Source organism: Cebus imitator, unplaced genomic scaffold (genome assembly GCF_001604975.1).
Source record: "Cebus imitator isolate Cc_AM_T3 unplaced genomic scaffold, Cebus_imitator-1.0 Scaffold670, whole genome shotgun sequence".
Classification (NCBI taxonomy): Eukaryota; Metazoa; Chordata; class Mammalia; order Primates; family Cebidae; genus Cebus; species Cebus imitator.
The window spans coordinates 142,781-165,378 of NW_016107985.1; the positions used below are offsets into that span (position 1 = coordinate 142,781).

Consider the following 22,598-nt stretch of genomic DNA (forward strand, 5'->3'; position numbering starts at 1 on the left):
GTGAAATAAACCAGACACCAACAAACATGGGGAACTGTCCCCAGGCCACAGAAATCTTGGATTTATGGCATGTAGAATCTTCCCTTTGGAAAACTTGAATTTTAGGAACTTAATCTTTATATGCACCTGGCATTTGATTAAGAATGCAGCCCTGCCAGAGCATCAGAGGTGCTTATTCAATATTCACACTTAACAGAGAGGGTGGATGTGCAGGCACAGCTCCGTGGCTTCCTATAAGCCTTGTTGCTTGTGTTTGAGCGGAGGAGCCAGCCTACGAGCTTAGATCCCTGAATCACTTTCCTGGGTGCCCTTTCTTCTAGTATATCCTGTGTTTTTCTCTTCATTTCCTTCCTTTTCTTTTTCTTCCTTTACAAACACATGTGTAGTTCTTCCAGTGCCTGTAAGACAATGTCTTCCACTCTATGTATAACTAATTTAATTTTCTTAATAATGCTATTATCCCCATTTTACAGATGAGGACACAGAGGCATAGAGACATGCCTGTTAGGTGGGGGAGTGAAGGGGCCCTTTTCCCATGTGGCAGGCGGAGGAACTGCAGCTCAGTGACGATGCAGTTTATCTGAGGCCTCCCTGGGCTACAGTCTGGCACCCATGTCTGAAGTATTTTCAACGATATGCTGGCTGTGATTGGGGTCGAGAGTGCACTTGGGAATATTCTATCTGCAGGGACTAAAGGCATGGATGCAGTTTCTTCAGCTGTAGCGATGAGATTCCAAAACCTGCTCTGTTAGCACATGCCTTATACAGAAATGCCCCCATCTGGGGGTGTCTTTCTGTAGCCCATTAGTGCCATAGTAAAAAACTCAAAAGCAAACTTAAACCCTTCAGCATATCAGATGTGGTATTTCTCTTTACATTGCTATTCCCAAAGCTCAGTGTAAACTTTAAGATACCTTTATGAGCACAGTAAAGTAACTTTTAATTTTGTGGTTATATTTGAATTTTCCTTTTATTAAATAAGAGAGAGTCAAGTGAGAGGGGTTAATATTTGCTAAGGGCAGAAATCACAAAATTAAATAGTGATTAGCTTTCAAATCATAAGTGTAAATAGAAACACAACTACTCCAAAAATATTTATTTTCTTTTTTCCCTGTGGGCATCAGCTGTTAAGTGATTACATATTCTAATTGTTATTTTATTGTTAAAATTACTGTGACTAAGAGGCCTGCCAGTTTTCCTCAGAAGATAATTTTTTTTTGTTTTGAGATGGAGTCTTGCTCTGACACCCAGACTGGAGTGCAGTGGCACAATCTTGGCTCACTGCAACCTCTGCCTCCTGGGTTCAAGCGATTCTCCTGCCTCAGCCTCCTGAGTAGCTGGAATTACAGGGGTATACCACCAGACCTGACTAAATTTTGTATTTTTAGTAGAAACGGGGATTCACCATGTTGGCCAGGCTGGTCTCAAACTCCTAACCTTAGATGATCTGTCAAACTCCTGACCTCAGATGATTCCAAAGTTATGGGATTACAGGCGTGAGCCACTGTGCCCAGCCAGAAGATAAGTTTTGAGGAAGATGTTATTTAATCTCCACCTAGTCAGTGGCTTATCACAGGATTGCTTTTACATCTTTAATTTATTCTTTAAAAGCTATAGATTCAGTACACAGAGCAACTATACAGAAATTTTCATTTTGACTAAAGATTGCAGCCTAGAGAAGACACGGGGTTGTGGGGGGCCGGGGGGAGAGACAGAGAGAGAGAGAAAAGCTCTGGAAACTACATTTTAGGAATTCCTAAATACTCTGACATAGTCAGGTTGAACATAATTACTAGAAAACATTGCTTGTCTGTGTTGTCAATGCTGATGTTATCTTCATGGGATTTAGGTGTGGCAGTGAGTTCCCTACTTGTCTGCTCAGTAGAGGGTCTCAAGTCTCTTGTGGGTGCATCACAAGTCATCAAGTTTGCCAGTTTCTGTTACTCATTTAGAGACCATTTGTATTTAAACATCCTGGAGAACTGGCATCTGTCTGCTGGGCCCTTCTTGGATGTGACAGTAGACAGTTGGGTTAGAGCATCCAGCATCATCACTCATAAGATTTCCTCATTTGAATCTGACTTGAATCCACAGGGCCCTAGCGATTTTTTTCAGGGATGGCGTGGAGTACTTCTGGAGTTTATTTTCCCTGCTTGGCTCTTCAGAAGCACGGCCCAGGCCAAGTACAACTTGAATAACCTTCAGGAAAGCTGTGCTGTCCTTCTGTCGGCCGCTGTCTTTGAAAATTGCCTCCAGAGTTAGTGAGCAGGAACAGTTAAGATTTACAAACAATGATGAAGCTTGTCATGCATCTTTCACCATTCATCATCCAGGTGCCGTGCCTGGGCGGTGAAGTGTTCTTCATAAAAACCAGCTCAGTGTGAAATACACCTCGCTGCAATGTTTACTGCTTTGAAGCTCGTCAGCGGCCCTTTATAGTAAATCCAGATTGCGATGTGACATTACAGTATATCATTGCCCGGCGCGGTGGGGTTTACACTAGGAATGAGTGCAGCGCACACCAGATGAGGTGTCCAAATTGAGTTATGTCAGAATTTGGCTGTTATATGGGGATAGCTTTCGTTTTCCGAACACTGAAAGTTAGCTTTATATGTATTTATATTTATATATAGGCATATACTTCCTATCCTGCCCATATACACAGGGTATATACCATAGATGCTGAGGTCAGGTTCCAAATGCACTTCCTGGTGTAAAGAATGGTGACCAGATTTTATGTACCTTCCAAACTGTTGTGCATCGAAATTGGCATAAATGGAATCTTCTGGGGGAAGTAGAGTAGATGGTTATTTCCGTTTAGAAGCAGCTTTGATTTTGCTGCGTGTGAAGTGACCATATTTGCCATCCTTTCTTATGAAAACTTGGAACACTTTCTCCTGGGAGTATTGTGGTACACTGGAATGTCCCTTTGATGCGAGAGCAAAGAGGAGAAACCCATATAACTGTTGCCACCCATTGTGGAGCGTCTTGCCTGTCCTGTTGAGCATATCTGCTTGGGGAGGTCTGTGATGTCAGTGGCTTATTATTTGTTTTAGTGGGTATCGAAATCTTAGTGCTGCCTAGTGTTATCTTGAAAGATGCTGCTTCCAAGAGATTGATGGTGTTTTAGCTTAAATCTGCAAAATGAAAGAGCACACTGAATTTATTGCATGATCAGGTTTATTTACATTCACGCTAAAAGTGCCGATATTAAAAATGAGCTCCATAAAAAAATAATATTCAGAGACAACAGCAGGCTCCGCAGTCCCATGATCATCTGCTTAACACACATATTTTAAAATTCTCTGTTAAGTGTAGCGGGATTGTTAGGAGAATCATTTTGTGGTCTTTAAACACCTGACTCCACATTGAATCCAAGATCTCTCCCCCATGTATACTTGCATCAGGTCTGGGTTAGGGATTTAAATGCAGAGGTTAACCTGGCCTTTCCAGCCATACCCTCTGCCTCTTAGTTGTAGCGTCTTCTTACTCGACATGATTAACTGTGCCAGGTCTGAGCGTCCTGAGGCAGCAACAGAAACAATCGCAGGCATATGGCACTTGACCCCTAGGGGCGGTAGAGGAGCCAGAAGCTTTCCACTGGCCTTAACTCCTGGAGAAGGAGAGTCTCTACCCACATCAGCCCAGTAGTTGGTTTTTGCCAAGGTGGTCGGCCCAACACGTACAATCATTTCATTGAGATAAAAGATAGGACACTTAGTTATATTTAAATTTCAGATGAACAACAACAAATGTTTAGTATAAGCATATTATGAATATTTTATTATACTAAAAAATTGTTTCTGAAAGTTAAATTTTATTTATTTATGTATTGTGTTTTTTGGAGACAGACCCTTGCTCTGTCGCCCAGACTGGAGTGCAATGGCATGATAATAACTCACTGTAGCCTTGAACTCCTTGGCTCAAGTGATCCTCCTGCCTCAGCCTCTCAAGTAGATAGGACTACAGGCATGCATGCACCACACCTGGCAATTTTTTAATTAAAAAAATTTTTTTTTTTTTTTAGAGACGGGTTCTTGCTATGTTGCTGAGGCTGGTCTCAAACTCTGGGCCTCAAGTAGCCCTCCTGTTTTGGCCTCACAAAGCACTGGGATTATAGGCATGAGCCATTGTGCCCAGCCTGTTTATCTGTTTTGTTTTTTTAATAGCTGCTTTATTAAAATATAATTCACATACCATAACATTTGTCCTTTTTAATGTATAATACAGTGGATTTTAGTATATTAACAAAGTTATGCAAACATCACCACTAACTAATTCCAAAACATTTCCATCATTCCCAAACAATCCCCATATCACACCCATTCCTACCTCCCTCCCAGCCCATCGCAAAATACTAGTCTACTTCCTGTCTCCATGGATTTACCTATTCTGGACCTTTTGTATAAAATGGATCACAGAATATGTGGTTTTTTTGTGTCTGACTTTTTTCATTTAGCATAATATTTTCTGGGTTTTTCCATGTTGTAGCATGTATCGGAGCTTCATTTCTTTTTGTAGTCAAATAACATTCCATTATATGGAGGGGCTTTGTTTATTTTGAGTTCAAAACTATTACGGGACCAAGAAAAACTATTAAACCACAGGATTATCAAAGTGAAATATTTATTCAATCTCATTTCATTACCAGTTCTTTGAATTCAGCATAGGAATGCACCGAGTAGAACCTCCTCTATGCAGTGAGAGGAATGCGGTGCATAGGGACATTGAGCACATCAGGCTGTGTTATTTTCCCATGTTATGCTAATACCATTTCAATTAGTCTGGTCAGGCTTCCATAACAAAAAGGCATAGACTGGGTGGCCTGAACAACAGAAATTTATTTTCTCAGTTTGGAGGCTGGAAGTCCATGATCAAGGTGCTGTCAGAACTGGCTTCTGGTAAAGCTTCTTTCTTGGGTTGTAGACTGCTGTGTTATGTCCTCACATGGCTTTTCGTGTGTGTGTGTGTGTGTGTGTGTGTGTGTGTGTGTGTGTGTGTGTGTAGAGAGAGAGAATAGAATTTGAGTTCTGTTCTCTCTTCTTCTTATAAGGACACTAGTCCTAGACTATGACCTCATTTAACCCCAATTATCTCCCTAAAGATCCTATCTCCAAAAAGAGTCACATTGGGAATTAGGGCTTCAGCAGTTTTGGCAGAGACTCTAAATTCAGTCGCTAACACTATTGAAGGGTTTTATGGCTCTAAATATCTCTTCTTGATGAGATTTGGTGGGTCAATGTGTGTAAAATGAATGGAGTATGTTTTCTGGTCTTACTGCCTCAATTGCTGATCACTTCCTTCCTGCCTGTGACAGAGAGCCCAGCCCATGTCAGGCCCTCTTCTGCAGATTGCATCCCTGGAGCCAGTAGTGGTTCCCAGAGATAGAGAACACAGTGGTCACTCACACCCCACTCACGGGAACACTTTTCCAGATTGTTGCTCTCCTTTTCCTCATTTAGCTCCCTTGAGTTTCATTTTGTTTCTTTTCTACCTCTGAATTTCAGAAAAGAATTTCAAATCCTTGCCATCTTTGCGTTTTAAGAAATGCTCTGCATAACCTTAAACAATTTAACTCTGATGTACTGCTAAAATGAGAGACTTCACCAGTTTTCCTGGCAAATACGGCAGAATTTGGGACTCCACACATAGGGATGTGAATGGCAGAGCAGTGTATTATTTCTTGATGTTATAATAAACCAGTGCAAAGGTAACTTCAGAGTATACTGATCATGGCTAACATTCATGAACCATCTAATGTCTGTTGCAGACCATTCAAATAGGAAAAATAATCTTTTACTCTTGGAAGCACTAAGACATAGATCATTTTGTTCAGTCCTAACAACAATCTTGGTAGGTAACGAGAGGTTTTTTTCCCTTCTGACACAAACTGGGTGTCCTACAATTCCATTTAGTTCTGACATCATTAACTTTTGGAACTTGGCCCAGATGCCACAGGTTAAGGGGCTCAGTCCCACAAAACTGCCCCATTTTAGCTGTAGCTGAAAATGGGTTGCTCAGGCTATCCACATTTCTACCTAGCTGATTACAAATTTGGGGGTTCCTACAATCCCCCTTTAGGTCCGGTAATTCTCTATAATGACTCACAGAACTCAGAAAGTGCTTTAGTTACTCTTAGTAGTTTTTTAAATAAAGGATACAACTCAGGAGCAGCCAAATGGAAGAGGTACACAGGGCAAGGTATTAGGGGGTGAGGGTGGTCACAGAGCCTTCATGCCCTTTGAGAGTCCCTCCCTGCCTTCCTCCCTTCCATTTTGCTCTTGTCGCCCAGGCTGGAGTACAGTGGTGCGATCTTGGCTCTCTGCAACCTCCACCTCCTGGGTTCAAGGGATTCTCCTGCCTCAGCCTCCCAAGTAGCTGGGATTACAGGTTCACACCACCATGCCCCACAGATTTTTGTATTTTTAGTAGAGACGGGGTTTCACCATGTTGGCCAAGCCAGTCTCGAACTCCTGACCTCAGGCCATCCATCCTCCTCAGCCTCCCAAAGTGCTGGGATTACAGGCGTGAGCCACCACGCCTGGCTGAGAGCTCCAAGCTTTTAATCAAGGCTTGGTCTTTTGAGCGACAAGCCCCCATCCTGAAGTCACCTAGCTGCCTGCTGCCAAGTCACCTTATTAGAGCAAAAGAGGCTTCTAGCATCCTTGCCACTCGGGAAATTCCAAGCGTTTTAGAAACTCTGTACCAGGAACCAGGACAAAGACCAAGTATGTTTCTGTGATACCACAGGTAGGTAGAGCAAAAATCATGGATCCTATTTTATCCATAAGCTGATTGCTGAATAGAGAGAATGGGTAACACAGCTAGGAGTGGAGCAGGGTGACCTTAGCTCTCCTGACTGGGTTTCTTCCTTTGACACTTTCAGACTCAGGCTGTCAAACCAGCACTGAAACACTTGTCTTAGCCTGATGTCAGACCTACACCATCCAGTACAGCAGCTACCAGCACATAGGGTTATTTAAATATTAATTGCAATGGAAAATCCAATTCCTTTGTCACACCAGGCTCATTTCAAGCTATTCTGTGGCTACAAAAGGCTAGTTCTGTCATACTGGATATTGCAGAAACAGAACATTACCGTCATCATAGGAAGTTAGGAAGTTCTATTCGGCAACTTTTTGGATCTTTTACAGAGACAGGAAAGGACAGTGCAGGGTTTAAACCTGAGAAAACAAGTCCTGTATGCTCACAAACACCATTTAAAGGTCTTGGCTTTTGTGGGAACATCAGCCCTTATTCTAATACCCTGTGGGGCTGAGGAGCTTTTACTGACAGACTTAATGAGTGACTGCTGACAGAATTAGTTGGTCCTTGGACCTAACCTGTGATGCACACTTAAAAAAAAAAAAAAGGTGATGGAAGTGAGTAACTCAACTAGAACTTGGTTGATCTCAGTTCAAGAATAGTACTTGCCCAGAGTGGAAAACTTGTCTTATGGCCTTGGGGCAGCCTGTGAGCCTTGGAGACTTGGCAAGGATGCTTTCATTAAAACCAAAAGCAGGGTTGCAGCATTCATCCCTTATGAGATAGAAGATGTGCACATATTTTCCCCCATTTGGTGAGTTGCCTCTTCACTCTGTTCATGGTGACCTTTGATGCATACACGTTTTTAATTTTTGATGAAGTCCAGTTTGTCATGATTCTTCATCTGTTGCCCATGCATTTGGTGTCATATTTAAGAAATCAGAGCCAGGTGTGGTGTGATGCACCTATAGTCCTAGCTATTCAGGAGGCTGAGGCAGGAGGATCGCTTGAGCCCAGGAGCTTGAGGCTGCAGTGAGCTGTAATTGCGCCACTGCTCTCCAGCTTGGGCAACAGAATGAGACCCTATCTCAAAAATGAAAGAAAAATTAAAAATTTATAAAAGAGAACTCATTGCCAAATAGTTTTAGCTTTTAGGTCTAATCCAGGTCTTTAATCCATTTTGAGTTAATTTTGTATATGGTGTAAGGGAAGAGTCCAGCTTCATTCTTTTGCATGTGAATATCCTGTTTTCCCAGCACTATTTGTTAAACACTCTTTTATCCCCCATTAAATGGTGTTGGCGCCAAGAGGACAAAGTGGCAAAAGAGTGAAAGTTTGACATTTTCAAGTGACTGTGGCCCTTTTCTGTGAGCATCAGAGAACACTAGACATTGAATGTCGAATCCTAGGCACAAGCCTATAAAATTGAGATTGTTTATATACCTGGATCTCTTTGGTGAATATTTTCTGGGTTACCTTACTTTCGGTTGTCTCTCCCAGCTGTCTTAACTATATCTTTCCTACAGTTCTGAAATAAAGGCATATAGGGTAGCCAGGGAACGAAATTCTTCCAAAATCAGAATTTATAATAGAAGCAGTGAGAATAGGAGTGCATTTAAAGACTGGGTGATTGTCTAATTTTCTAGTTGTAAGTGACTAGAGTTTTTCTAATTGAAAGTGATTAATGGTAATTTTAAAATACCTAGTTTTTAGGGATCATCTGTAGCTGCTTATATGTAAGAGATGGTGAGCTCCAGAGGAAAACCCCATAACTTCTTGTGTCTTATAGGAATATTCCTAAAGAAATAGACTATCAGAGCTAAGAGCAGATAGGTAAAGGAGGGGCCGATGGATAATGCCTGGCTGGTTGCAGCCTGAAATTGTCAATCACCTCTTAATGTTTACAGACGTGAAAAGTCAATGTGTAGTTGTTTTAATTTGACACCCTCTTGGGTTGAGAGAGTGTAATTGCTGGAGGGGACAGTTAAGTGGCTGTGCTTCTTGTCAGCCTGTCTGCGTCTGACTCCAGTGCTAAGCACTTTTCTGATGAGCGATAGATTGGGTTAAATACTGGAGTAATTGCTTGCTTCCTCATACCAGTCTCACATTGCCTTGTACTACCATTTCTACCAGCACTTGCCTAAGGCTGTGAGAGTTTATGCTGCAAAGAGAGTCCATATGTTCATTTTCATGAATCAATGTCGGGTTTTGAAAAGCAGTTGTTACAGTGCTAAGTGGACTGTAATAAATTACACCCCCTCCAGACCCGTTGGAGTAAATCAGAACTGTTTATATCCATCCAAGTGGTCTTTTGGGTATAAATGACTGTTTTGTTTACTTACCAAACCAAATGTTTGTCTCTAGGAAATGGAGGCAAATGACTTGTTCATTTTTTAAATCCTGTTAATAGCACTTTCCTGCTGTGAAACCAGAGAGGACATTCTGTATATTGTTAGGTCGAAAAGTGCCACCTATCCCTACTCTTTCATAAGTGAAATATCCCAAAGTCATTTTCAAGGCTAGAGACACTTATTGTAATTATACAACTCTGGGTAGCAGCCTGTCTCTAACCACTACTTCATATGTGGCCACGATGCACACAGCTGCTTGGCAAAGCATTGTTTCTTGTCTCAGTCATTTCTAAGAGAAGAAAGTGAATTTTGGAAAATACATTTCTCTCTCTTTGGAGTGCCTGTCTCCACTTCTTTATAAAGGATGTTTGTTGCTTGATACTAATTTACTTGGGGAGTCAAAAGAGAACCACTGAAATGTATGCATTCCTTTTGCAAATTAGACTGATCAGAGGTCTGCCCCTTCTTGGTAGGACATATATACTGCAGTTTGATTGTAGTGTAGCTCTGTGGTTATGAAATAGCTTTTTCATATTTAACACTAGATGAAAGAACTATCTTCCGGCTTTCTTCTTAGCTTTTTTGATGGGCCATTGTCTTTTTCCACTTAACGTTTCCTTTAAGGTTGCTAGACTATATTAATAATGTTTTCTTCAGGCTGGGCATGGTGGCTCACGCCTGTAATCCTAGCACTTTGGGAGGCTGAGGCAGGTGGATCACCTGAGGTCGGGAGTTCGAGACCAGCCTGGCCAACACGGCAAAACCCCGTCTCTACTAAAAATACAAAAAATTAGCTGGGCATGGTGGCAGGTGCCTGTAATCCCAGCTACTTGGGAGGGTGAGGCAGGAGAATCGCTTGAAACTGGGAGGTGGAGGTTGCAGTGAGCTGAGATCACACCACATTGTACTCCAGCCTGGGCAACAGAGCAAGACACCATCTCCAAAAAAAAATTTAAAAAAAGTATTCTTCAAGGAAGCCCAAATAATCTTTTCTTACTATGTTTTTTTCTTACTGTGTTAAATATACATAACATGAAATGTTAAGATTTGCCATTTTAACATTTTTTAAGTATACAATTCAGTAGCGTTAAATGGATTCACAATCTTATATAGCCATCACCACTATCTATTTGCAGAACTTTTTTTTTTTTTTTTCTGAACAAAAGCCCTTTACCTCTTAAGCAATAACTTCCCATTTTCCATTTCCTCCTGCCCCTGGTAATCTCTATTCTCCTTTCCATCTTTGCGAATTCGCCTATTTCAGATACCTTATATAAATGGAATGATGCCATATTTGTCCTTTTGCATCTGGCTTATTTCACTAAGCACAGTGTTTTCGGGGTTCATCCATGTTGTGGCATGTGTCAGAACCTCATCCTTTTTATGGCTGAATAATATTGCATTATATATGTATGCATTCTTTCGTTTATCTATTCTTCTGTTGATGGGGACTTGGGTTTCCACCCTTTGGCTATTGTGAAATAATGCTGCTGTGAACTTTGGTGTATAAGTATCTGTTTGAGTGCCTGCTTTCAATTCTTCTGGATATATACGTTGGAGTAGCATTGCTGTGTTATATAGTAATTTTATGGTTAAATTTTTGCAGAACTGCCAAACTGGTTTCCACAGTGTCAGCATGATTTTACATTTCAGTCAGCGGTGGATGATGGCTCCAGTTTTTCCACATCCTTCCCAACTCTTGTTATTTTCCATTTTTTTGAGAATAGCCTTTTTAATGGGTGTAAAGTGGAATCTGATGGTGGGTTTGATTTGCATTTCACTGATGACTAATGGTATTGAGCATTTTTTTCATGTCCTTCTTGGTCATTTATATATCATCTTTGGAGAAACGCCTATTCCCATCGTTTGCCCATTTTTAAATTGGGTTGTTAGGGTTTTTGTTTAGCTTCCTAGGGCTACCTCAAAGGTACCAGTGACACCCATTTATGCCATATGCATCCTTTTCCCCTAAGAATCCTTCTTGTTTACATGACTTAGTGGATCCTGATCTAGCCCTGCTCATCTTCTGTCTGTCCTAGATAGTTCAGCTTCTTCCTTTCAAGATGCTTTGACAGTGCCCACCCTCTGCTGTAGAGACAACTTACCAGGCCACTAAGGACCTCCTTTTAACTGTCTGCTCATTCCTGTTGCATTTAACTCCCAAATTGCACCATGTGCTGGGAACAATCTTAATTCCCTATCCCGTACTCCTAACTTCCCTCTTTCACCAAGTCCTCTTCTTTAATTAGCTGTCTCTAAAACTCCTATGTCAGGATATTTTCTGAAATGAATGACAAAAACAGAGTTAATTTACTGTGGCCAGTCTTGTTTTGAAATATGAAATTTCCCCACACATGCTGAACATACTTTGTCCTGTTCTGTGTTGTATATTCTTTCTCTTCGTTTGTTCTCTGGACTTTATTATCTCTTTATTGGCACTTAATGCAGACCACAACTACATAAAGAGGGCTTTGCATTATTCTCTGCTTACCTTCTATTTTAGTGCTTCATACAAGGTTATTTTTATCATTTTTACCAAAAGCAATATGAGCTCTTTGGGGGGAAAGTCAAATAATGTAGAAATACACAAAATAAAACTAGAAATTTTGTAGTGAAGTTTTATAATTTCTTTCATATAGATACTACATATTTTCCCCCTCCCTCTTCTGTATATATTATAATAATAGTTGTTAATACCTACAAGTGTGAACATTATACAGGCAGAAAGATAGACATAGAGACCAGTGGACTATGATAGAGACCCCAGAAATAACTCTCACATGTATGGTGAAATGATTTTTGACAGAAGTGCTAAGAACATTAAATAGAGAACATTCTCAACAAATGAGCTAGGAAAATTGGCGATCCACATGCAAAACAATGAAGTTGGACCCTTACCTTATACCATACACAAAAATCAACTCAAAGTGGATCAAAGACATAAATGAAAGACCTAAAATTATGGAAGTCTTAGAAGAAAATGGAGTAAAAGCTTCATGACATTGGATTTGGCAATGACTTCTTGTATATGACATTAAAGGCTTAGGTAGCAAAAGGAAAAAATAAATTGCACTTGATGAAAAATTTTAAAATTTGTACATCAAGAGACACTATTCAACAGAGTTAAGAGGCACAACCTTCAGAATGGGAGAAAATATTTGCAAATCATATGTCTGATAAGGGATTAATATCCAAAATATACAGAGATTTGCTAAAACTCAGCAGCAACAGCAAAACAACCCATTTCAAAAATTGCCAAAGGACTTGAGTAGACATTTCTCCAAAGAAGATATACTAACGGCTAATAAGCATATGAAAGGATGCTCAATATCTAATCATTAGGGAATGCAAAAAGGAATGTCAGTGAGATACTGCCTCACACACATTAGGATGGCTACTATAAAAAAAAGACAAATGTTGACAATGATGTGGAATAACTGGAACCCTTGGGCGCTGTTGGTGGGAATGCAAAGTGCTATAGCCTTTATGCAAACAGTATGGTAGGTCCTCAAAATATGAACCTGAATTACCATGTGATCCAGCAATTCCACTTCTTGATATACACCCCAAAGAATTGAAAGCAGGGTCCAGAGAGATATTCATACACTCATGTTCACAGCATCATTATTCAGAATATAAAATGGGAGTCAACCCAAGTGTCCATCAACAGATAGTGGACAAAGAAAATGTGGCGTATGTGCGCACACACATACACAATGGTGTATTACAGGAAGGAAAATCTGACACTTGTTATAACATGAGTGAACCTTGAGGACATTATGCTAAGTTACCTATGTCATTCACAGGAAGACAAATATTGTGTGATTCCACATATGTAAAGTACTTAGAGTAGTCAAAACAGAGAAAGTGGAGTAGTGGTTGCTGGGTGTTGAGGGGAGGAGAGAATGGAGAGTTACTGTTTTATGGGTACAGACTTACAGCTTGAGAACATAAAAAGCTCTGGAGATGGAGGGTGGTGATGGTCACACAACAGCCTGAATGAACTTAATTGCTACTGAACTATACACTTAGAAAAATGGTTAGGATGGTAAATTTTATGTTTACATGTATTTTACCACCAAAAAAATAGTAAGAAAAGAAGAAAATATGGACATTATATTTTTTGTGTGTGTGTTTCAAAATGCAAAAAAAGATTTTGATATCAAATATCTTTTTTGCATGTATCAGAATGATCACATTGTTTTTCTCTTTATTGATGTGTACTAAGTCACATTAATGAATTTCCCAATGTGAAATGGTTCCTATATTCCTGGAATAAATCTCACATGATTATGAGGCATTATCCTTTTAGTACATTGCTGGATTCAGGTTGCTTGTATTTATTTAGGACTTTTGGACTTAGATCCAGAAATGAGCTTGGCTTTCTATCCTAGTTTGTGATATCCTTATAATGTTGTTATATCATGGTTATAATGAACGTGTAGCATGAAACAGAAGCCATTCATCTTCCTTTATTCTCTGAGGCATTTTAAGTGACATAGGAATGACCACATCTTGGTATTTGAATAAAATTGCTCATGACCATAGTCTAGGCCTGAGTCCTTTTGGAGATGGGGGAGTAAACCTTTTGATTAACTTTTCTGTTTCTTTTATGGTAATCTTTTAAAAACAAGCTTTTGTCCTCAGTTTTGGCAATTTGTCATTCTTTAAAAAGAAATATCAGTTTTCTTTTTCCTTTTTTTGACAGAGTCTTGCTCTGTCGCCTAGGTTGGAGTACAATGGCACAGTCTCGGCTCACTGCAACCTCTGTCTCCTGGGTTCAAGCAATTCTCCTGCCTCAACCTCCTGAGTAGCTGGGGCTATAGGCAGTTGCCACCATGCCTGGCTAATTTTTATATTTTTAGTAGACATGAGATTTCACCGTGTTGGCCAGGATGGTCTCGATCTCCTGACCTCATGATCTGCCCACCTTGGCCTCCCAAAGTGTTAGGATTACAGGCATGAGCCACCATGCCTGTCCTTTTTTTTCCTTTTATTTAAGATAGAGTGTCAGGGTGTCGCCCAGGCTGGCGTGGAGTGGTGTGATCATGGCTCACTGCAACTCCAACCTCCCAGGTTTAGTTAATCCTCCTGCCTCAGCCTCCGGAGTAGCTGAGACTACAGGTGCGTGCCACCACACCCAGCTACTTTTTATATTTTTTGTAGCAACAGGGTTTTGCCATTTTGCCCAAGCTGGTCTCAAAGTCCTGAGCTCAAGTGATCCGCCTGCCTTGGCCTCCCATAGTGTTGGGATTACAGATGTGAGGCACTATGCCTGGCCTATTTTTCATTTTAAACTTAATATAAAATTGCAATGATGCTCTCTTAAATTTTTAAAAACGCTACACCTGTGGTTCTGGAGGTACATCTCACGTTTATTGCTTTTCTTCTGTGTGTTTATTTTCTTGTGTTCATAGTCAGATTTTCCAGACATTTGTTGGTTTTATTGGTCATTTCATAGCAATATCATGGGTTTATTTGTGCATGTGTAAATTTTGGTTAATATAATTTAAGTTTCTAAAGAGACTTTTGAAATTCTTTATTTCTAGTTTTCAATCCTCACAAAAAACATTGGGTGTTATTTGAGCCAACTGCCTCAAAGAATTACTCCCTTAAGGAATGTTGCAAATAAATGGCAGAGCAGAAATTAAAACACAGATCTGACTTTAAGCCTCTGTTCGCCCCTCCCCTCAACCCTATATGATGCTGCTTGGGGAAATACACAGGATATCTGTGTCTTACTTTGGGTTTCACATAAAAGCGGAACCGAAGACAACGAGGATTTGTGTTTTGATGGCATATCAGGTTGTTATTCCAAGGAGTAAGAGTGAAGGATCGGGGGAGGAAGAAAAGCCAACATAAAGTTGTGAAGGCAATGGGTGGGTGTTAGATTTGGGGCTTTCTGCAGAGCTCCTAGAGAACCTCCCATAATCATTCATCTGAGGATAAAACCGAGTATTTACCTTCCCATCAGCTCTCATCTTTCAATGATGTGTTGAACTCCCTCACTTCTGAGTTGCACCTGTCTACTTGAAAGACAGTAACAGGAGCCCTGGGGCAGGAAGTAGCCTATGGTCTACTCTCCATGCAAGTTGCTGTCGCAGGGAGGTGAGGTGATGCTTTCACAGAGATGTTGGCTGTCGAATGAGAGTTGGCACCAGGGGCATCTAGGACACTATAAACAGGCATGTCACTGGAATTCACACATGACAGTACATTTATCCAAATGTTTTCTATGAAAGTAATACACAGTTGTCTAACACTTATGTCCTGGATTTGGGGTGCTGATAATTATGTTTATTTCCTTAAAGTGTGACGGTCATGGGGATGGTGAGGATATATATGTGGTCCATATATATGTTGTCCCGCTAGGAGCAAGGGGTCAGGGAGGATTGTTGGAAGTAACTTGTTAAAGATCTGCCAGCAGATTCCAATTTACTGATGAAGTACCCCATTCTAGAGAGGATTTATTTTTGTACGAAAAGCCAAAAAAGCACCATGGGAAAGAAGTTATTTTTATCTTTCTTAACCAAAATACATTGACTTAAAGAAAAGATGAGTTTAGGTATCCTTCAGAGTATGTGGTTGGCTTTTGGGCTTAAGCACTCATGTGTGGCCAGATTCTTTTCCCTTTTATTTGTTGGAGGGGGGCAGCATTGCATAATGGTTAGGAGTACTGTGTCTGGGGTCTCTCAGACCTGAGTTGTCACTAAGTAACCATATGACTTGGGCAAATTTCTTTCCCTCTCTCAACCTTAGTTTTCCTGACTGTAAGTCTGAGGTGATAGGATACATTTCATTTAGTTTTTCTGTGGATTAAGTGAAATAGTGTTTGTAAAGGGACTGCATCTGGTACATGAGTAGTGTTCACTAATTTGTAGTTACCTTCATTGGCTGTCCAGGAATTCCATGCTCTCCTTAATTATTACGTGTTCCTAATGTTGAACGTGCCACAGTTTTTTTTGAAAGATTGCAGTGGAAAGATTACAGTCAAGAGTAATTCCAGGAAACAGTATGCTTCGTAGGACTGGACTGTTGTAATTTCCCCTGCAGCATCCTCACACAATAAGTGCATAAACACATACACAATTTTTTCTTACTTTCAGCAGCCCTCTCCCCTCTTTCCCCTACCTTCTTTGAGAGAAAACAATTTGATAAATAACAGGGTAAAATAAAATAGATTTTGTGCCTTAGTCCTCCTGATTATATTGCATTTTAAAAGGAGATCGGCATTTATTCTGAAGAAATGGGTCTTTAATGGTAGAATTTCAGATATTTCGGTCCTTGGGTGGCAGGCACATTTTGAGAACAGAATCTGTTGCCCTCATTTATAAGTAACAACCTCTTTTGGGTAAATGGAACCAAGCCCGATTCTTGGTTTTTGAAGTGCTTTAAATTGTGTTTTATTCCAAATACTGTATTTGTGCACCCATTATGATATTACATGCTTATAATAAAATGTTATGTTGTCATAAAATATTACTATTCTATGGTGTTTCAAACATAGTATATTTTAGTTCTGTTAGTTATTTGCTTTGGGAAGGTATGTAACCACTTAGGAATTTAACAAGATAATTTAGTAAATCTAGCTGCCTAAAGTGCACGTCCCCCAAACAACTGACTTAATTTAGGGAGTTGTCCAGACTGCTGTTGGATAGAAAACCTGTATAAAAACACATTGGCAATAATGATGAAATATACTGCAAGTTTTATTAATAAATTAGGTCTTTTGCAGAATAGCATTTTCAAAAATGAAAATAAAGTGCTTCATCTTCACAGTGTAGCTAGATAGACTGTAATGTTTTTGTCTGTTTTTTTGTTTGTTTGTTTGTTTTTCTGAGACAGAGTCTTCTCTCTTGCCCAGGCTGGAGTGCAGTAGCTCAATCTTGGCTCATTGCAACCTCTGCCTTCCAGGTTCAAGTGATTCTCCTGCGTCAGCCTCCCGAGTAGCTGGGATTACAGGTTGCCACCACCATGCCCAACTAATTTTTTTGTATTTTTAGTAGAGACAGGATTTCACCATGTTGGCCAGGCTGGTCTTGAACTCATGACCTCAGGTAATCCACTGGCCTCGGCCTCCCAAAGTGCTGGTATTACAGAAGTGAGCCACTGCACCTGGCCTGTTTTCATCTTTCATAGTAATTTGCAATCAGCCATTAATGTTTTCATCAAGATGAAACTTGCTATACTGCTATCTTTTGTACTTTTATTCATCTAAGAAATACCTTTAAAATCAGATTTAAAAGAGCAGTTAGAAATAACTGGAAAACTGGTTTTTCAGAATGTGTTTCTCAATGTATAGTTAAGACAGGTTTATTTTTTTCTTAAATGAACACTGCTGTTTTTATTCTCTGTAGTTTCTGACGAGTTACTTTAAAAAAATACACATTTTTTTTTTTTTGCCAGTTGTAATCTTGGCATAGTACTGTGTTATGGCCTACTTTTTCCTCATTTTATTTATTTTAACAGTTGCCTCAAGAGCTAAATTCTTGATGTGTGTCATTACAGACCTTTTGCTATAAAATTACATGCATATGTTTCTGTAGAAATGCGGTTTGCTTGGCTTTTTAACATAAGGGGTGTCGTAGTCAATGTATTGTTCCTCAGTGCTTTCCTTTTTTCAATCAACACTTGGTCTTAGAGAGCTTACATGTTTAGTACATGTAGGTCTACTTTATTATTATTAATTGGCATGTACTATTCCACAGATTGGATGGCTGGATCATGGTTTATTGGTTAATTTCCTTATTTATTGGCAGTCATGTTATTTTCTTATTTTTGATGTGACAAACAAATGCTGTCCTCTCTTTGTACAATTGTGCTGGTGTTTTTCTGGGGAGATGAAAGTCTGCAAGTGAAGGTGTATTGAATACTGCCAAATTAACCCCACGACTGGCTGCACCCAGTTACATTCCTAGCAGCAGTGTATTCCTAGCAATTCTGTATTATCCAACATGTACTTTTTTGACTATCAGGTGGATGGGAAATGGAGTCTAGTAGTGGTTTTTATTTCCATTTCCATCAGAACCAGAGTGGTAAAGGAGGTAGCCCATCTAACATCTGTGCAGGGCATGAAGTGCCAGGTAACTGGACCATTTCATCTACCATGGCTCTCTCCTCCCCCTGCAAGCAAAGAACAAGAGTGGGTCACAGGTCATAAGACAAGCCCCGGCATAGTTCATCTCTGCCTAACAGCCACCTCACACTGAATCCCAATCAATCTCCACATAAAAACACTGGCTCTTTTACAAAGAGAGGTGCTGGTTTTCCTTCCATGTAGCTGCTTTGTCATTACTAGGCGATCTCCCCAAAATAAAACCAGAAAGCAGAAGGCAATTGCACCCTACTCTCTTGTTGACATGGTGTGGGGAGAATTGTGTTTCCAATTGGGCTAAAAAATTTGCTGTCTCCTTGGTAGGAAGGGTTGGGGGATATGTCCTTTCTGTGCCATTGGGTGTGTGCATCCAGGTCTGCAAGGTTATGCTGGTAGTAGTAGAGACGCACACAAAGGAGCAGTGCCTGACAATGCAAGGACCGGATTTGTTGACTGTGCCCATCAAGATACCAAAAAGCCAGTAATGTTAGGAATTTCATTATGCAGAATTAGCTAATGATTTGATTTTGACCAGTTACATGATTGGCAGTTTATTATGAGGCAGAGGCTGTCATTTTGTCACTTGAAGCAACTCGTCTATAGCAGCCGAAGGATGGAGGAATGTAACTCTACCCCATTTAGTGGCTGAATTCCAGTAAATGGAAAGAGCCTAGTCCAAGCTAGTTCAGCCCACGGGACCACGGCCACATGTGGCCTAGAATGGATTTGAATGTGGCCCAACACAAATTTGTAAACTTTCTTAAAACATTACGAGATCATTTTGCGATTTTTTAAAAGCTCATCACTGTTGTTGGTGTTAGTGCATTTTATATGTCGCCCAAGACAATTACTATTCTTCCAGTGTGGCCCAGGGAAGCCAAAAGGTTGAACACTCCTGGCCTGGTCCATTATTGACAGAAAACATTAATGTCTCTATTAAGGAAGGAAAGCTTATAATTTCTTGCTTCAGAAGTAATCACTCAATGCTCAATTATCCACTCTTGTTTTGTACTCCATTTATTCTGACTTTGAGCAGGCCCCAAACCTTTAGAGATTAAAAGAAATGGAGATTGGAGGAATCATAACAAAATGATAGAATTTAAATTCTGGAAGAGAAGTTAGAGGTCACGGAGCTCAACCCCTTCACTTTATTTTTATTTTATTTTTTTGAGACGGAGTCTCGCTCTGCTACCCAGGCTGGTATGCAGTGGCACGATCTCTGCTCACTGCAGCCTCTGCCTCCCAACCAACCCCTTTACTTTAGATGTGGAAACTGAGGCCCCAGAGACGACAAGGGGATGGCATAGTCCTTCAAGACACATACTGTCTGAAGTCAACTTTTATTATTGTACTACTAACCATTTCCTGTCGCTGGAGTTACAGATTTGAGCTGGAGCTGGACTCCATGTTAGCTTCTTTGATGAATGGATTTCTCCCAGCAGTGGGCTTGGGGTCAGCCATGCAGTGTTTCTGTTAGATGTTCCAGGAGCCCTCGCTGCTGCTGACCGGGAGGCGCTGGAGCTTGCTGGGGTGAATCAGTTCATTTTTCATTTTCTCCACCCTGACTTCACGGAAGGTCACATGAGGTGAAATTGGGTAATTACTTATCTACTCTGAAAACACACCTGTATGGATTTGCACAGAATGTGGGCCTTCTGTGCGCTGCTGCTATGTGCTTTGGGAACACAGTGGGGAGCTTGAGGCCTGTGGGGCAGAGCCTGCCTTGGTTGTAAACCACCCCCTGCTTGCTCAAGCCCACCCTCCTCTCCTCTGTTGAAAGTGTGCTTTAATGAATAGTTTTTCTCATCATTATCTTAAATCAGATGAAGGGAAATGCAAAGCTTTTATATTAGGAAGATTATTTGGCCCCTTTTTTCTCCTCTCCACAGGGACATGAAACTACTGGGAAAAATAAGATTTCTTGAGAACTCTTTGACATCTGGGTGTCTGGTACCTCAAATTCCCAGACCCTATGGTTGCATTTCAGACTCTACCAGTAGATGCCCTAACATCCTCTCCACTGCCTGTTGGAAGTCTCTGCTGGCCCAGGACAGACCATCTGTCCTCTGTGCTCTGCTATGTTACGACCCAGAAGGCTCCGCAGCAAGAGGTTGATTTAAAAGAAAACCTGGAATTTTACCAAGCAACTTACACTGTGTTTACTGAAACACTTAGAATCTGCTAGGCAGCAAACAGATGAGTGGCCAGTCAATACTTTACTCCACCAAATCGCATGGTGGGTCCTTAAAGTCTCTCCCTTTAAAAACAAAATAGGCCAGGCGTGGTGGCTCATGTCTGTAATCCTGGCACTTCAGGAGGCCGAAGTAGGCGAATCACTTGAGGTCAGGAGTTCAAAACTAGCCTGGTCAAATTGTGAAACCCTGTCTCTACTAAAAAATACAAAAAAAAAATTCTCCAGGCGTGGTGGTAGGTGCTTGTAGTTTCAGCTACTCGGGAGGCTGAGGCAGAAGAATCACTTTAACCTGAGAGGCGGAGGTTGCCCTGAGCCGAGATCACGCCACTGCACTCCAGCCTGAGCAACAGAATGAGACTTCGTCTCAAACAAACAAACAAACAAACAAACAAACACTTGCCAGGTGCAGTAGCTCACACCTGTAATCCCTTGAGGCCAGGAGTTTAAGACCAGCCTGGGCAACAAAGCCTTTCCCTACAAAAAATAAAATAATTAGGCAGCATGTTGACATATATGCCTGTAGTCCTAGCTACTTGGGAGACTGAGGCAGGAGGATCTCACTTGAGTCCAGGAGTTTGAAACTGCAAGCCTGGGAGAGCAAGACCCTCTCTCGGGGAGTGGGGGGAACCCCACAAAACACTTGAGTATGATTGACAATACAGAAAGTGTTCTTATTTAATGTATACAACTTTGTGAGTAAATACTGTATTGTTAATTGCAGGCACCAAACTGTACAGATTTCTAGGATTTATCTTGTGTAACTGAAACTTTGTACCCGCCTGCTCCCCCCCCCCCCCCCCTTTTTTTTTTTTTTTTTTTTAGGAAGAGATCTTCCTCTGTTGCCCAGGCCGGAGTGCAGTGGAGCAATTTCAGGCCACTGCAATGTTTGCCTCCTGGATTCAATAGATTCTCGTGCCTCAGCACCCTGAGTAGCTGGGACTACAAGTGCCTGGCTAGGTTTTTTTTTTTTGTATTTTCAGTAGAGATGGGTTTTCACCATATTGGCCAGGCTGGTCTCAAACTCCTGACCTCGTGATCTGCTTGCCTTGGCCTCCCAAAGTGCTGGGATTACAGACATGAGACACCGCACCTGGCAGAGACTTTGTACCCTTTAAGTACTTCCCTGTTTTCCCTTTCCCTCAGCCCCTGGTAGCCACCATTCTACTCTGCTTCTATGAGTTTGATTATTTTAGATTTCTCATATATAAGTGGAAACCATGTAGTACTTGTCCTTCCAAGTGTGGTTTATTTCACTTAGCACAGTGTCCTCCAGGTTCATTCATGTTGCAAGCGGCAAGATTTCCTTCTTTTTAAGGCTGAACAATATTCCATTGTATGCATATAGCACATCGTCCATATTCATCTGTCCATCAGTGGACTCCTAGGTTGCTTCCATGCCTTCCTTGGGTATGGTGACTAATGCTGCAGTAAATATGGGTGTGCAGATATCTGATCCCAATTTCAGTTCTTTGGATATACACTCAGAAGTAGCATTCTTGAATCATATAGTAGTTTTATTGCAGAAGTGTCTTCTGCTTGGAAGGCAGATTGAAAGATGTGGGAATTGGGTCTCTTGGATATTTCCATGTGCAGTTCATTTTTAGAAGGCCAAGCCTGCAACTCAGTTTATGCCTTAGACTTGAAAGCTGTCTTTTTGCAGCAAAATCATAACTATCTAAAGAGGTACTTGGGCAACAAACTTGTGGATGTGAAGAAGAGGAAAGCTTACTGCAGAGGGCTCTCTGGGTCAGCAGGAGGAAGCATGATGAGCACAACCAGCAAGCATGTTGTGATACACTGTGGCCTCTTGTGGACAGTCCCGGATTCAGGTCCTGAGTACAAATTCTGGCTCTGATACTCAAATTCTGGCTCACAGTTGTGTGAGCTTGGGCATGTTAATCACCCTCTCTGAGTCTGTTTTTAAAATCTCTCAAGTAAGGATGTTATATCTACCCCCCCAAAAGGGTTTTTGTGAAGATGATAAAAGTACAATGCCTGGAACATGATAGGGACTCAATGAATGATAGTAATTAATTATGCTAATAAATAATGTGGGCTGAGCTGCATTTCACAAGCCTGCTTCCCCAAGTGAGCATTTACCAGCTCCTGCCTTAGGCTGGTAGATGAGCCTTCCTGAGAATTCCCGTTTCATTTCCCCAGCATCTCCTAGCCCCCACTCATTAAAGAAAGTAGC

At 40.9% G+C, this 22,598-nt stretch overlaps 1 protein-coding gene across 1 annotated transcript in view; it reads left to right on the forward strand.

Moving 5' to 3' along the window:
• DMRT1 (doublesex and mab-3 related transcription factor 1) overlaps positions 1–22,598 on the forward strand; it is a 114,011-nt gene that overhangs the window by 76,563 nt on the left and 14,850 nt on the right. The gene's annotated exons all lie outside the window — the stretch shown is intronic.